Here is a 16,163-nt window from a genome sequence, read left to right as displayed (position 1 = left end):
CCTTAGACCCGACTCGAGACCCTGTGTCTATAAAAGGAGGGGCCGGGGACCAGGAGGATATCTTTATCTTTTGGCTGCTCACCGAAGAGAGGAAGCTCTGCTTTTTACCTTGTATTTTATTTTGTACTTTTTATTTTAAACTTTAAACGATGATTGGGTGAGTGAGAATAAATTATTGTATTGAAACAGTGCTGTATTACTCTAGGGTAAGCCTACCAGTTTTGTAGGGCTTACAATGTTATCAATTAATGGAATACTCTCCCTCGTAAACTACCGATCTTTAACGCTAGATATAGAGACCTTCAGGGAGCGTGTACGTTTTATTTGAAATATTTACATCAGCCACCATTGACCAATTGAGTCAAGTGGTACAAAGACCTTACACAGGGGCGTGCCAACTACGGGGCCAGCGAGGGCGAAGGCCCCCGCTCTGGTGACTGAGTCTTTATAGTACAAAAGTTTTCATTACCTAGTGTACAATTGTTGTACAAGTGAGAGAAGTCAGTTTTTGGAAGTGATTAAGAAAATACAGGTTGTAATCATTAACATGTTTGTAATACTCATAAATAAAACATTTCAAGTTCTACAATTTTTACTCCGTGTAGTTATGTAATAACCAATGGAGTTATGCGCTGAAGCCCAGTTATTTAGAGTGATCAATAGTGGATGAGAGGCAGGCCCGGATCAAGCCAATGCGGGGCCCAGGGCAGATTGCTAACGCGAGGCCCCTGATTTTTAGTATAGGTGAAAAATTCTATATTTATTTATTAATATCGAAATCATTGACAAAATTCTCGAGGCTCGAGGACTTTATCTTTATGTCAGAATGTCGTCTGCTTATAATATATAGGTTCCACACATAATTGTGGCATGGTCTAATAGATCACGCATTCCCGCTTCACAAAACTGCCAGCGCATTGTCTGCATGGGTTATGACCATTCACGAACGCTTATAATTCTCGTTCTTGGGAAAGTTTTTATGTGGCCTTTACAAGCTCAATGTTTTGCGCCATTAAATGGGGGACATCTAAAAAATTCATCGTCTTAAAAATTATTCCCAAGACTTTTTACTAATTTACTCCGAAATCCATCAAGATGATTAAAGCTCAATATTGTGAAAAAAACCTTAGAACTTTATTGGACAAATATATTGATTAAATTCAACATGATATATTCAATTGTATTGAATATGTTTTGATCACAGTAAAATTGTTGATGTTGAGTTCTTAGACCGGGTACAATTTTATTGTCCAAACATTACATATAAAGCGTCAAATACACAAACTTTAATGTTATTCAAAAGCGAAATATTGGTCAATTGTTCGAATAACATTTTGCTCGATAAAACTCGTTCAGATTTTTTTACGCAAGTATTGTCCAAAATTTACCCTAAATGATGATCAATTTCCAAAAAAAAAAATATTGTGGCAATATATTTGAAATTTGCACAAAGGTTAGTCTGGATAACATTTTATTTATACTTCGTAACTTAAACAACGAGCCCTACGTTGCCAATTATTGAGCGTATACGGTCCCCTTAAGTCCAGTTTTCATTGCAACATGGGCTTTCTATTATGATCCCAGTGGTATGTTAATGTAAAAAACGTGGGGCCCGTTGTTTTAGTTACAAAGTAAAAGTAAACGTTATCCAGACTAACTTTTTCTGCAAAGTTCAAATCCACAATATTTTTTAGGAAATGGAACATCATTTGCAATAAATTTTGCACAATGTTTCCATAAAAACCTGAAAATACATATTGTACGAGTTTCTTATTGCTCAATGTTATTTGAACGATTGAACGATATTCCGCATTCGAATAACATTAAACTCTGTGTTTTTGACACCTAATATGTAATCTTTGGACAATAAAATTGTACCCGGTCTATGGACTCAACATCACAGTTTTATTGTGACAAAAATAAATTCAATATAATTCAAATATTTTGTGGAATTTAATCAATATACTTGTCCAATAAATTTTTAAGGGTTTTTTTTCTAAATATTGGCCATTCAACATAATGTTTGGTTTTAATTTGCACAACAAGAGAAAAGTTTCGGAATAATCTATAAGATGATGAATTTTATAGATGCCCCCCTCAATTTGTGCAAACTATTGAGGCTGCATAATCTGAATTCTCGAACAGTTCCAATTTTTGAAATAAATTGAAAGGAAAAATTTTCCAATTCTGAAACGGCCCGGGACGGGGGACCTTTGATATTTAGCGGGGCCCCTCCCAACAGCGGGGCCCTGGGCAGCTGCCCGGTCTGCCTTATGGGCGATCCGGGCCTGATGAGAGGAAAAGTATGAAAATGGCCAAAAGTCGCGTGTCATCAGAGTTTCGCCGTAGTTGACCGTTTTATTAGCGTAGTTATACTGGGCCAGTTCACTCCCTTAAAATAGGTCTTGTGTTAATTCGCGTTTACGCGGTTACCGTAGTCTGCTATTGTGTATGCTATAGCTTCCTCGATTTGTGTTTGTAGTCAGGACAGAGTAGCTGGTAATGTTTTATAAGGTATTTGAAAGTATAATATGGATTTAAGTAAGGTTATTGAAGCCATAGAAGAGCACATAAAACTAGATACGTTTAAAACAAATCTCGGTAATTTAGCTATAGCGCGAGCAGCTTGCGTCGTGATGCGCGTGATCGAGTGGGCTATGGTTAAGCCAAGGAGCAAAAATGTCTGAACTACTTTCAGGCGAGAGTTTGCAAGTCCATCAGTCACTATAGGCCAGGACAGATAGGCTAAAATAGGGCTTGACCTAGAACATTTGAACATAAAATTGGTGTATGTGTTGTATTTGACCCAACAAAAAATACACTAAAAGTCCCCTGCTGTTGAGCGCGAGCCTTCGCCGCCATCTTAGAAAAAGAGCCGCCGGGAACGGAGCATTACAATTTGGTCTCGCCGAATTGGTCTCGCCATTTTGGTCTCGCCGATTTGGTCGCGGGACTAATTGGTCTCACCGATTTGGTCTCGGTACTATTTGGTCTCGGGACTATTTGGTCTCGGGACTATTTGGTATCGTGATTATTTGGTCTCGGGACTACTTGGTCTCGGGACTACTTGGTATCGTGATTATTTGGTCTCGGGACTATTTGGTATCGTGATTATTTGGTCTCGGGACTATTTGGTATCGTGATTATTTGGTCTCGGGACTATTTGGTATTGTGATTATTTGGTCTCGGGACTATTTGGTATCGTGATTATTTGGTCTCGGGACGGTTTGGTCTCGTGATTATTTGGTCTCGGGGCGGTTTGGTCTCCTAATTAGTTGCCTCCTTTTCCAAAGCATTGGTCCCAATAATTCGTCGCCACCTTTTCCAAAATATTCTGCTATTAATTAGCTACCACCTTTTCCAAAACATTCTCCTATTAATTAGCTGCCACCTTTTCCAAAATATTCTGCTATTAATTAGCTGCCACCTTTCCCAAAACATTCTCCTACTAATTAGCTGCCTCCTTTTCCAAAATATTCTCCTAATAGTTAGCTGACACCTTTTCCAAAATATTCTCCAATTAATTAGCTGCCACCTTTTCCTAAATATTCTCCTATTAATTAGCTGCCACGTTTTCCAAAATATTCTGCTATTAATTAGCTGCCACCTTTTCCAAAACATTCTCCTACTAATTAGCTACCACCTATTCCAAAACATTCTCCTACTAATTAGCTGCCACCTTTCCCAAAATATTATCCTAATAGTTAGCTGCCACCTTTTCCAAAATATTCTCCAATTAATTAGCTGCCACCTTTTCCTAAATATTCTCCTATTAAGTAGCTGCCACCTTTTCCAAAATATTCTGCTGTTAACTAGCTGCCAACTTTTCCAAAACATTCTCCTACTAATTAGCTACCACCTTTTCCAAAACATTCTCCTACTAATTAGCTGCCACCTTTTCAAAAATATTCTCCTAATAGTTAGCTGCCACCTCTTCCAAAATATTCTCCAATTAATTAGCTGCCACCTTTTCCTAAATATTCTCCTATTAATTAGCTGCCACCTTTTCCAAAACATTCTCCTACCAATTAGCTGCCACCTTTTCCAAAATATTCTCCTAATAGTAGGCTGCCACCTTTTCCAAAATATTCTCCAATTAATTAGCTGCCACCTTTTCCTAAATATTCTCCTATTAATTAGCTGCCACCTTTTCCAAAATATTCCGCTATTAACTAGCTGCCAACTTTCCAAAATATTCTCCTATTAATTAGCTGCCACCTTTTCCAAAACTTTCTCCTACTAATTAGCTACCACCTTTTCCAAAAACATTCTCCTTCTAATTAGCTACCACCTTTTCCAAAATATTCTTCTAATAGTTAGCTGCCACCTTTTCCAAAATATTCTCCAATTAATTAGCTGCCACCTTTTCCAAAATATTCTCCAATTAATTAGCTGCCACCTTTTCCAAAATATTCTCCTATTAATTATCTGACACATTTTCCAAAATATTTCTATTATTGCTAATAAATTGTTCGTGGTAAGAGGCGGGCTTTTAATACTCATATAAATAATCTTCTTACCCCCAAACAATGTTGGGTTGGGTTAGGTCCCGAGACCCATTTGTCCCGAGACCCAATTGTCCCAAGACCCATTTGTCCAGAGACCCATTTGTCCAGAGACCCATTTGTCCAGAGACCCAATTGTCCCGAGACCCATTTGTCCCGAGACCCATTTGTCCCGAGACCCATTTGTCCCGAGACCCATTTGTCCCGAGACCCATTTGTCCCGAGACTCATTTGTCCCGAGACCCATTTGTCCCGAGACCCATTTGTCCCGAGACCAAAACGGCGAGACCAAATCGGCGAGACCAAATTGTCGCGTACCGGCCGGGAATGTCAGCATCAATGTATTCCACATTCTTCTTCAAAAATTACGAAAATTGGTGCATATTATGAATGTAACCACATGAACATCATAGTAAAATTTCACAGCTCTGTGTTTGACAGTTTGATCGCCATACTGGAAAATGGCCGCCGTGAATGCTACCCCTTCAACAAAAATCAACTGCGGGGACAGTACTGAATTTTATATAGCTGGACGGTTTTTTGGATAACCTGATTTGGGACCTTGGACCGTACCCTACAGTGCGAAATGTCCGCCCAGATAAGTGTCTTGCTATCCCAGTATCTATTCACGTTTACTACGGTTGATTGCAAAATACACTTAATGGATACGAAATTGGTAAGCGAATGGACAAGAAATTTGCAATCTAACGGTCATATAATCAGCAGGCAAATGAACACGAAATTGGTAGTCTAGAGGACACGAAATTTGCAATCAAACGGTCAGAAAATCGGCAAGTGGATGGACGCGAAATCAACTGGTAAACGGTTGTGAAATCGCAAGGTGAATAGACGCTAAAACGGCTTGCGGATGGACACCATGATGGCTGGCGAAAGGACACGACATCGGCTGGCGAATGGACGCGATATCGGCTGGTGAATGGACACGATATCGGCTGGTAAATGGACACGATATAGGCTGGCAAATGGACACGATATCGGCTGGCAAATGGACAGGATATCGGCTGGCAAATGGACAGGATATCGGCTGGCAAATGGACAAGATATCGGCTGGCAAATGGACAAGATATCGGCTCACAAATGTACAACACATGGGATTGCGAATGGACAAAATATTGCCTGGCAAATGGACAAGATATCGGATTGCGAATGGACACGATACCGGCTAGTAAACTGACAGTTCCAAACATTTCGATCGAAACCATAATTGGGAGGGCCCATTGGACCGAATTCCCGCAGTTTTGGCGACTTTCGAAAAGTGTTAAATAGCTTCAAAAGACTGCACTTATCGAAGGTATTCATTGCTATTTAATCTCCAATAATAACAGAGTAGCAAAGAGTAATATTTTCAAACGATTTGAAGGCTTATGTAAATATAAGGGAATGGTGAAACAGGCCATAATCCGTAACATTTTCATTGATATTATATTAAAATTATGCTTATAAAGATAAATTTATATTAAAATCTGGGTAAATTAACATTTTAGAGTTAGTTGTTGAAATAAAATAGATTTTTAAAGAAAGTTTTGCTTGTAGTTCAAATTTACATCAGCAGAATCGTGGAACTTTAGTGGAGAATAAGTTTCGATATTATTTGGGTTTTCTAAACTTTTAACTCAACCGAAATCCTACACCTTGGGAAGTTCACGAAGAGTGTGGGAGTCGTGAGCACTTGACGAGCATGCCGCTATCCGTCCGCTGCTAGTAATCTGTCACCATGGAGTATTATTAAAGGAAACCACACGATTCCATAAACTTTTATCATTAAAATAAAATATCAGAAGTTTACAATGAAAAATGGAACAAATTGAAAAAGTCGAACGTTGACATGATATAGATACAATCCAGATAAATTCCAACAAACTCGGCGACGTTGGAACTTCAAAAATAGAGCAGCTGGCAGATTGTCCCATTACAAGTCTAAATTGAGTTACTTAATATATCGTAACTAGTGGACTGTCTGATTAGAGTACTAAAATAAGGAAGTCTTAGACTTATTATGGGAAAGCCAGGGGAATGTCTCATTACAAGATAAAACCAAGGAAGTCAGAGACTGATATAACGAATAAAATAAAAACCCATGACAACTACAATATCAAATAACAATACTAAGTAATGAAAATCAGATACTGAAATGTAGCGAAGCCAGCGGACAGTCCGCCGGCTTCTCTATATTAAGGTCTCGCATTTTCAGTTTCAGACTGGTTATGAAACAGTCCGCCGGCTTCTCTAGATTAAGTCTCGCATTTCCAGTTACAGTCTGGTTATGAGACAGTCCGCCGGCTTCTCGCGTTTTCAGCTTTAGTCTGGTTATGAGAGAGTACACTGGCTGCTCTAGCCTATGTGAAGTCTCGAATTTTCAGTTATAGTCTAGGTATGAGACAGTCCGCCGGCTTCTCTATATTAAGTCTCACGTTTTCAGTTTTAGTCTGGTTATGAGAGAGTCCGCCGGCTTCTATATATTAAGTCTCGCATTTTCAGTTTTAGTCTGGTTATGAGAGAGTACACCGGCTTCTCTAACCTATATTAAGTTTCGCATTTTCAGTTTTAGTCTTGTTATGAGACAGTCCGCCTTCTTCTATATATTTAGTCTTGCATTTTCAGTTATAGTATGGTTATGAGACAGTCCGCCGTCTTCTCTGTATTGAGTGTGGTGCGTTCAAGCTATACTCTTGTTTTCAGAGACTAAAACTTAAACGTGCCAGACTTAGAGAAGCCGGCGGACTGTCTTTTAACAAGACTAATACTTGAATGAGCAAGATTTAATATAGAATAGCTTGCGCACTGTCTCAAAACCAGAGTAAAACTTGAACGCGCCACACTTAATACAGAGAAACCGGCGGACTGTCTCATAACCAGACTTAAACTGAAAGTGCGAGACTTAATTTATTCAAGTCGGCGGACTGTCACATAACAAGATTAAAACTTGACCGTGAAAGACTTAAAATGGAGAAGCCAGCGGACTATCTCATAACCAGACTATAACTGAAAATGTGAGACTTTATATAGTCAAGCCGGCGGACTGTCTCATCACCAGACTAAAACTGAAAATCCGAGACTAAATATAGTTAAGCCGGCGGACTATCTCATAACCAGACTAAAACTGAAAATGCGAGACTTAAAATGGAATAGCCAGCGGACTATCTCATAACCAGACTATAACTGAAAATGCGAGACTTAATATAGTCAAGCCGGCGGACTGTCTCATAACCAGACTAAAACTGAAAATGCGAGACTTAAAATGGAGAAGCCGGCGGACTATCTCATAACCAGACTAAAACGGAAAATGCGAGACTTAATATAGTCAAGCCGGCGGACTGTCTCATAACCAGACTAAAACTGAAAATCCGAGACTTAATATAGTAAAGCCGGCGGACTGACTTAATACGTTCTAGTGTAAGAAAAAACAGGCTGAATTTAGAGCATTCGGAGGCTGTCAAGTGACTAATAAAATTAGTAATAATACGGGACTGTTTACTTAATTGCTTTTAGGCTTGTCTTTACATGTATTATCAGTCCCGAGTTTTTAAGACACCTAGCAGACACACGGACTGTTAAAAGACTGTACTGCGGAGACCATGTGCTACTGGGGTAGGTACAGTTTATTTCACCATGTTGTTGGAAAATTATGAAAATTTATAGATATTATAATAAAAGCTGTTTGAGCCTCATAGTAAAATATTGAAGCCATTCATGAGATAGTTTGGCCGCCATGCTGCAAAATGGCCGCCGGGAATGTCATTTAGATACAGTATACTTTTCAAAAATTATGAAAATTGGTAAATTTATTGTTGAAGACCGTCTAAACATCGTACTTAAATATTGAAGACGTGCTGCTGATAGCTTCAAACATATAAATCTTTTCGAAATTCCTATATTGAGTAGATGATTTTAATTAACGTAATAAACCCCATAAAATAGCCATCTCTATTATTGACACCATCTTTAAAAATGGGCACTGGAAAATTATTACCCTAAATTCTGAAAAAAAGAAAAGTTATTCAAAGCTGTAATTCCCAACATGTTGATTAGGGTATATAATTTAATATGGGGGTTTATACATTCTCGCTTTGTTAAAGATTAGACTTAAGACAAATCTCTAACAGTTCGTTCATATTCATCTCGTCAGCCTGAAGATTTTTCTCATAATAATTGCATGTCAGAGGCCTTGATTAGGCGCAGCACCTAGCTGGGAGCTCATCATATTCCAAATTGAACCTGCGGAAACGCCGTCAAGGCACACGGGATCGGCCAGCGGCCCCAACAAACCCCCCCCTTGAGCAGGTGACAGAAGCTGGACACCGTCAGCGGCGAGCCCAGCCAGAAGGTGGTCGGTGACAGGGAACAATTAAGGCAGCAGGAGGCTCGAGGGGACGGAGGATTTCCCTCCAGGCACGTCAGTACCACACGACCGAAACAATGTATCCGCGACCCTCAGAGGGTTGCCAATATCGGGGTGAGCCAATTAAGGCAACATCTGGGAGGGGGCGAAGCGGCTGAGCAACACCTTCAGTAAACGGGGCAAGGAACGGCCTGAGCCAAGGGCGAACCCGAGCAACTCCCGAACCGGCACACAGAACTCGGGCTCCCTCCGCCACAAGAAGCCCTTTTGATCTGATCCATCACACCTGGAACAGCGACAATGTCCGCGCAATGCTGCCCGTACAAAAATTTACGGCTGCATTTTGCTGTTATTTAGATTTTTTAGAATCTGCAATAAATTGCAAATAAACTGGAATATTCTGGAAAAATACTGGAATAAACCTGAAAAAGGTTCAACTTCAGACAAAATTAAGATGCATTCCAGAGAGCAATGCAGAACATTTTAGACGTTTTGCAGAAAAAATATCTTCCGTTGGAAAACTCAGTACAGCAGTATACAAAAGTTAGCTACTCTAGAGTCATAAAATAGCTAGAAAACAGAAGGGAAATAGTAACTACCGTAAGAAATCAGGATGTTTGTAGGCTCATTACAGGTACTGTACCTTCCAGATATATTAATCAAAACGTCTTGGATTTAACCAAGACCTAAAAAGTATCGATAAGAAGAGAGTTAAGCAAGTGACTGAAGGCCCAGATATTAAAAGTTTTTTTTAAATTAAGACTTACATGCTTAAGATGCTGTTCGGACAGTGGGACAAAGGACGATCTTCCTCATAGAGCTTAACATGGCGGGTGGGTAAAAAAGGAGAGGGCGTCGGACAGCCCCTTTAAGAAACTTATGTTCCATCACCCTATTCCATTGAATAAACTTAATTTACTGGTAGTCAATTTATTCCCTCTCAATAATTTGAAAAATTTACTTATCTCGGGTTTTCGAGCACAATTCCATTCCCCGTTTACATTTTATAACCACATTTATCATTTTTAGGAGAGTACGTGCATGGATAAAGAATGCGCGTGAGGAAATTGGTTTTCACTCTACAGGATAGGCAACTCCCTATCTCGAACGACAGCCTATTCTGTATATTATACTCTGCTACAATATCGGTTGTCAGCACGCGCAAAGCTAGGTCTCTATGTAATCTAGCCTTGCGCGTGCTGACAAGAGACAAAAAACTTCAGGATATTTTAAACGTTTTTAAATCCTGAAGATCCTGAAGTTTTTTGTCTCTTGACAGCACGTACAAAGCTACGTTACATAGAGACCTAGGTTTACTCGTGCTGACAACCGATGTTGTAAAGAGTATATACAGAATAAGCTGTCGTTCGAGATAGGTAGTTGCCTATCCTATAGCGTGAAAACTATTTTCCTCACGCGCATTCTTTATCCATGGTACGTGTATGACATTGTGTCGTTAATAGGTTGCTAACATATCCGCGCTCATGGCCTGAACGATTTATAGTGAAACCTATTGTTTTTGTGCAAATTTCAACAATGGCGGCAAATTCAATAGGGAAGTTATGATTTTTAGTCTTGGTTAAACTGAATATATGTAAGAGGGAAAGACACGGGGAAAATAGTTTGCCTTCCATCTCGGTCGATGGAAAGATCATAAAAAGAGTAGAGACGTCGAGGGGTCAACCCCCTGTATATCCCGAAACTGAGGAAGGATTGACATGTCTCTTTTTTAAGTAGAAAGGGTCTATAGCAGCGCTACGACAGACAAGGGTCACACGGTTCTATGCCAGGCCCATGGCGTCTCTATCATTGCTATGCTTCGCAAGCAGTAGGGGGGTGCATACTCTTCGAATTTTTTTTAAGGGTTTGAGAGTGTCAGCTGGACTCAGCTTGGTCGTAGGCCGAAAATTCTGACTTGGCTATTTTGCAATATAGCCTGCGTTCACCGAGTCGCGTGATCTAGGAGGCTGTGACTCGACTCTGCTACTTAGTCTGTATAAATTCAGGAACAAGGTTAATGAAAGTATTAACGGTTTTTAAAGGAATATGGGATTTTTCAGGGATAGCCCTGCATTTATATACTTGTCGCTGCTTATCTTATCTTCCTATATAAATGTAGTATTTCTAGTAGCCGCAGAGACTTCTGGTGGCACTCTGTATGCATTTGGTAGAATACTTTTATAGAAATTGAAATAGTAAAAAATATTTATAAAATAAAATTTGGTCGAATTATTTCGTAGTTGTCCTATTTCAAGCCGAGGAATGTTCTCAAAAACAATTACTATTTGGTGACGAATACCTTAAAAAGTACGTTTACACGGAATTTTGGATCAGCTTAACGCGTAATTGAGTGGGCTATTGCCTTGGTGACGAGGCCAGCGAAAGAAGGCATGACGCATTGACGCCGCATGAGAGTGGCACAAGGCGTACTTCTAGCCAGGACGATGTATACAACCAGCGTGGGAAATAAGGCGGGGGCACAGGGCAAATGACCAGTTTAAAAAATGCCTGGACCAGTTTAAAAATTAAATCGGAGGGGGGGGGGTCAGTGGTCCACGGGACCACTAAGAAAATTCAAGGGTAACCAGAGTCCAGACATTATCTCAACTATTTTAATTACCCACTTCTTTAGTTTAGCAGACGACGCGCCCTGGTCAATGGTCATGGACCAGTTTATTTATTCCAGGCCAGGGGGGTCGCTGGCCTAATGTCCAGTTTCAAAAAAATCCTTATTTCCCACCCTGTAACAACGCATCCTCCTTGCTCGTATCGGGCATAGCAGAAGCTAAAGCAGACTACGACTAAATCGTTTTGTCATTGTTACGTGTTTTTCATGACGAAATCCCCTAAAAATGATAAATGTAGTTATAAAATGTAAACGGGGAATGGAATTGTGCTCGAAAACCCGAGATAAGTAAATTTTTCAAATTATTGAGAGGGAATAAATTGACTACCAGTAAATTAAGTTTATTCAATGGAATAGGGTGATGGAACATAAGTTTCTTAAAGGGGCTGTCCGACGCCCTCTCCTTTTTTACCCACCCGCCATGTTAAGCTCTATGAGGAAGATCGTCCTTTGTCCCACTGTCCGAACAGCATCTTAAGCATGTAAGTCTTAATTTAAAAAAAACTTTTAATATCTGGGCCTTCAGTCACTTGCTTAACTCTCTTCTTATCGATACTTTTTAGGTCTTGGTTAAATCCAAGACGTTTTGATTAATATCTGTGACTTCGGTCTTAATTTTTATTAATTTTGTGTAGACACGTTGGTGATTTTATATTGATTATTTCAACGCTTATTTCTGCATGCCGTAGAATAGGGAGCTAACAGTTCTGACCCTGGAAACGTCACACCCTTCTATCTCTTACTGGAGTTTCATCCCCCCTAATGGTTGGAAACAGTATTCTACGCGCAAAAATGCCGACCAGATAGGGGCTGCGTGACATCAGACTATCTCTTCCCCCTAGCCAGTTGTTAGCTCCGTATAGGAAGTAGTTCATCATTCAATAGAAAATTGTTGAGAGATCGGAGCTATGGGAAGGTCACATCAATATTTTTAGTCTAAATTGTATGACCAAAGCTGACAAAGATTGTAGTATCACACAATAGAGAGCTTTCAGATGGGATAGTAGTGCGTCACGCCCTCTCAAGTCGTGCCGCTATTCTGGTAGCCATATTGGGTGGTCTCAGCTTCATCCCTGCTTTAAACCCACCAATATGGCAGCGTAAATTACGTCACGAGACTCGGCTCCCCCTCCAACTGAAAACTCTCTATTTCAGGTGGACCTAGACCAGATGCTCTATTACAAATTTTTGAGCCCCATTTCCAATGTCATTGTTTTAACAAGATCTTATTCAAAATGGATAATTTCTTTTAACCTTAATAGGAAATAAAACATATAGAATATGCCATCTTTAGTGGCGCTCTAACTTTAACCTAGTTTAAAGAACTAAGATAGTATTTTTTTGTCGAAAATGGCATTAAATTAGTAAAGTAGCAATACTTTAGCAATATTTCGGGGTGAAAACAAATCCAATTTTGCAATATTTTGGGAAAGATGTCAATTCGATAATAATAAGAAATACAATAACAGGCACACATTTAGTTTTAATGTTATTAGCTCCGCCCTTAAGTACAATTCTAATTGGATTCAGCCTTTGGGAAATTGAAGTTGGTGTTTAAATGATTTGCCAGAATGCTAGGAGGTCAGGCAATGGAAGTATGCTTTGATTTATCATTAAATATAGGAAATAACAGGATTAAATTATTATTTACTTGTAATCATGAAATTAATGTTATTTTATGCCCTGTAAACTATTTTATTTTTAATAAATAAAGTTAAATGACAGTTACGGTAATTTATTGATGACAAAATTTAGGGTTAATAATATTATTTCATATAATAGTTAAAATACAAATAGGAATGTTTTTAAGTAATGCCTGTTTAAAAATTACTTTCAAGTACTAAATTGCATTAAGAATGTTTTTGTTTGACTATTTTCAAGTTTTTAAACACGCATGATTATGATATTGGAAGGCGCAAATTATTTATTTAAATAAACATTTGGTTTGATACTTGCCACGTTTATTTACAGCATGTAATTTGGGCTTAATTTCCCTAGTTGTTATTTAATTATGGTATTCATTATAAATTTATTCCAGTCAATAAATATATTGTTTTTTACGTTTAAAGGTAAAAGTTGCATATTTTAAAGGGTTTTTCCAAAGAAAATTGTTTTTGACACCAGAAAGCAGGGAGCCCAGTGGTCCTATAATTCCTATAAAATCCTATATTTTTGAACCTGTCCTATATTATCCTATAATTTCACGAAACGTCCTATAATATCCTATATTTTTGACTTAGTCGAAGTTTTTGTATAGTTTAGTATCAAATTTATCAAAATTTACCTCTTTTATCAAGATAGCATTTGACTACACACCAAAATGTCTGAGCTCGCTTCGCTCGCTCAGGATTTTTTATATATTAAATTTTAGTTAAGTTGCTCTTTTCAAAGTAAAATCCCATTTCGTTTTTGTTCTTGAGATTTTTAAACATAGTTTAAGCAAGAAGCGATATCTAGTTTATTAGGGAGAAGGTTTAAGATGTCTAAATATTCGCGCGCCATAGTCCCAGTCCCCCTTTCAAAATACAAGGGGGATGTAAAAGGAGGCCGGGCTATTTCACCTCTCCTCAGTCGGAAAATACGTAATTTTCGTCATTCGCGTTATCAAGAACCAATGAGATGCTGTTTGTAATTTAGAGGCGGCGGGGATTAACTCTGGACCTACGTTTGGACTGGAGATAAAGCTGTAAATGTGGCGAACTTACACCTTCTCCCTAACAAACTAGATATCACTTCTTGGTTTAAGCCAAAATGGTATTATATATGAGTATTTTTATTCCTATATTATCCTATAAAAACACACTTTTTCTCCTATAAAATCCTATAATTCCTTGAAAAAAATCCTGTTTTTCCTATAAGGAATTTAAATTTTTGGCTGGGCTCCCTGAGAAAGGCTTTTGAGGATAATTAGCGATTGCGTCCTGCTGCCAAAAAATAGACCTTAACAGGGAAAAGCTAAGAGTAACTATAATTTATTTTAAATGAATATGAAATGTAAGTTTCACAATGAATGCGTGAGAGGGATTAAAAAAATGTTCAAAGACAGTCATACGTGAAGGTTGGATTTAAAAGTGTGAGAGTTAAACATCATCGTATGAATGCCTATAATAATTTTGTTAATCTCTCAAGTGAACAATTCAATGATGAAAAAATATTTACACACATTTAATCCTAGGATTGTCAAATTGAGACTATATAATTGCCAGAAAAATAGTAAGCATGTGTTTTAATATTATAGTTTTTTAAAGTATAAAAAAAGGGAAGGGGAGTTTGTTAAATTAGTCCTAATATACTTAAAGATGCTTTTTAAAATTGGTAGTGATTTGCTATTGTAGAATCTGCAGTTTAGTTCAGAGAGTTAATGAGGTGCCTTGTATTTCGTTAGTGACATCTCCAATCCAGTTGATTTTAGGTTTTTTTCTATATTTATTACTATTGAACTCAGATGGCGTTGGTAGTTAATGCCATTAATTGTAGTTTTTTTACTGGTTCCATCGCGCTTGATTTTGTTTTGTTGATGTACAATCTGCAGTTCAGTTCAGAGAGTTAATGAGGTGCCTTGTGTTTGGTAGCGAGATCTCCAATACAGTTGATTTTAGTTTTTTTTTCTATATTTATTACTATTGAACTCAGATGGCACTACTGCTTAACGTCATTAATTGGCAGCATTTTTTTACTGGTTCCCTCGACCTTGTTTTGTTTGGCAAACGTCCGTTAAACATTGTAATATACCATCATGGTATATTAGCTTTAAGGCGTTTTGATGAAAATTGAAATCCAAGGTTAATCAGTTAGGATTTTAGAGTAAAGAGTGAAGTACTTGAGGTTTAATAGAGTGGTGAAGGAGGGGGATTCGGGGTATTTCACCACCCGCGGACGCGGGGTAGTCAGTTCCTGTAGGGTAGGCATGCTGACAAGTCCCTTATTCCCTCAAAACTTTGTTGCCCAGAAGCTTGGCTTACAGGAGTGCGCCCAACTCCCAACATAGTCAAGTACATAATTTTAGTAACAACCCATTGCTGTTCTAAATTTTAACAACGTTGAGGCAACTTTTGCGAGAAGAAGGTTTTTTTGTGAATCCATAGCTGTTATGAACTTCTATTGTGTTGATGAACTTGTAGGCACGGCTTGCCAATCCGTAACGTGATTATATAGGGAAACCAAAGAGGTGACATGTATTATTTGGCCTTGATACAGCTTGATGTTCTATAGACACTGACTCAAGCCAATAGAAAGGTTATTTCTTTGAATATCTTTGCTGTTCTTAATCCAAAGACGCTCTCACTCTTTGAACACGCCAGTCTAAAGTGTCTGTTATTTCTGTGGAGAAGTTGAATATATATTTTGATTTGTCTATCGAAGTCTTGTTGTGGTTTTTTTAAAATGATGATGATCATCATATTTTTGAGCTGTACTGGTAATAGCTATGATGAATTATCTTTCTGTTGAAGCTTAGTAGTTGGCACGTGTTGATACGATACGCATGTAGTTGCACGAAATTTGTCTTTAAATTGTATGTTTCAAACTCGAAAATATGCACTGCTTGTAGTTTTTATGTCGAAATAATTTTAATCTTCGTTATATTAGTTATGTAAAGGGGCGGGGGTTGAAAGAAAACTTTACAATTTACTGGCAATTATATGTTCATTTAAATATAAGATTTTGAGGGTCT

The 16,163-nt window shown here is 38.3% G+C and overlaps 1 long non-coding RNA gene across 1 annotated transcript; it reads left to right on the top strand.

The window, feature by feature from the left end:
• Positions 1-11,668: 11,668 nt before the first annotated feature.
• Positions 11,669-13,215, top strand: LOC149720106 (uncharacterized). Its single transcript, XR_016376455.1, has 2 exons — positions 11,669-11,779; positions 11,849-13,215. It is a non-coding gene; the product is annotated as an uncharacterized LOC149720106 (long non-coding RNA).
• Positions 13,216-16,163: the final 2,948 nt, after the last annotated feature.

Source organism: Phalangium opilio, unplaced genomic scaffold (genome assembly GCF_054372755.1).
Source record: "Phalangium opilio isolate 3A_F unplaced genomic scaffold, DU_Popi_V2 ptg000002l_1, whole genome shotgun sequence".
Classification (NCBI taxonomy): Eukaryota; Metazoa; Arthropoda; class Arachnida; order Opiliones; family Phalangiidae; genus Phalangium; species Phalangium opilio.
The sequence above is the reverse complement of the archived record's forward strand: the minus strand, read 5'-3'. Positions and strand labels throughout refer to the sequence as shown.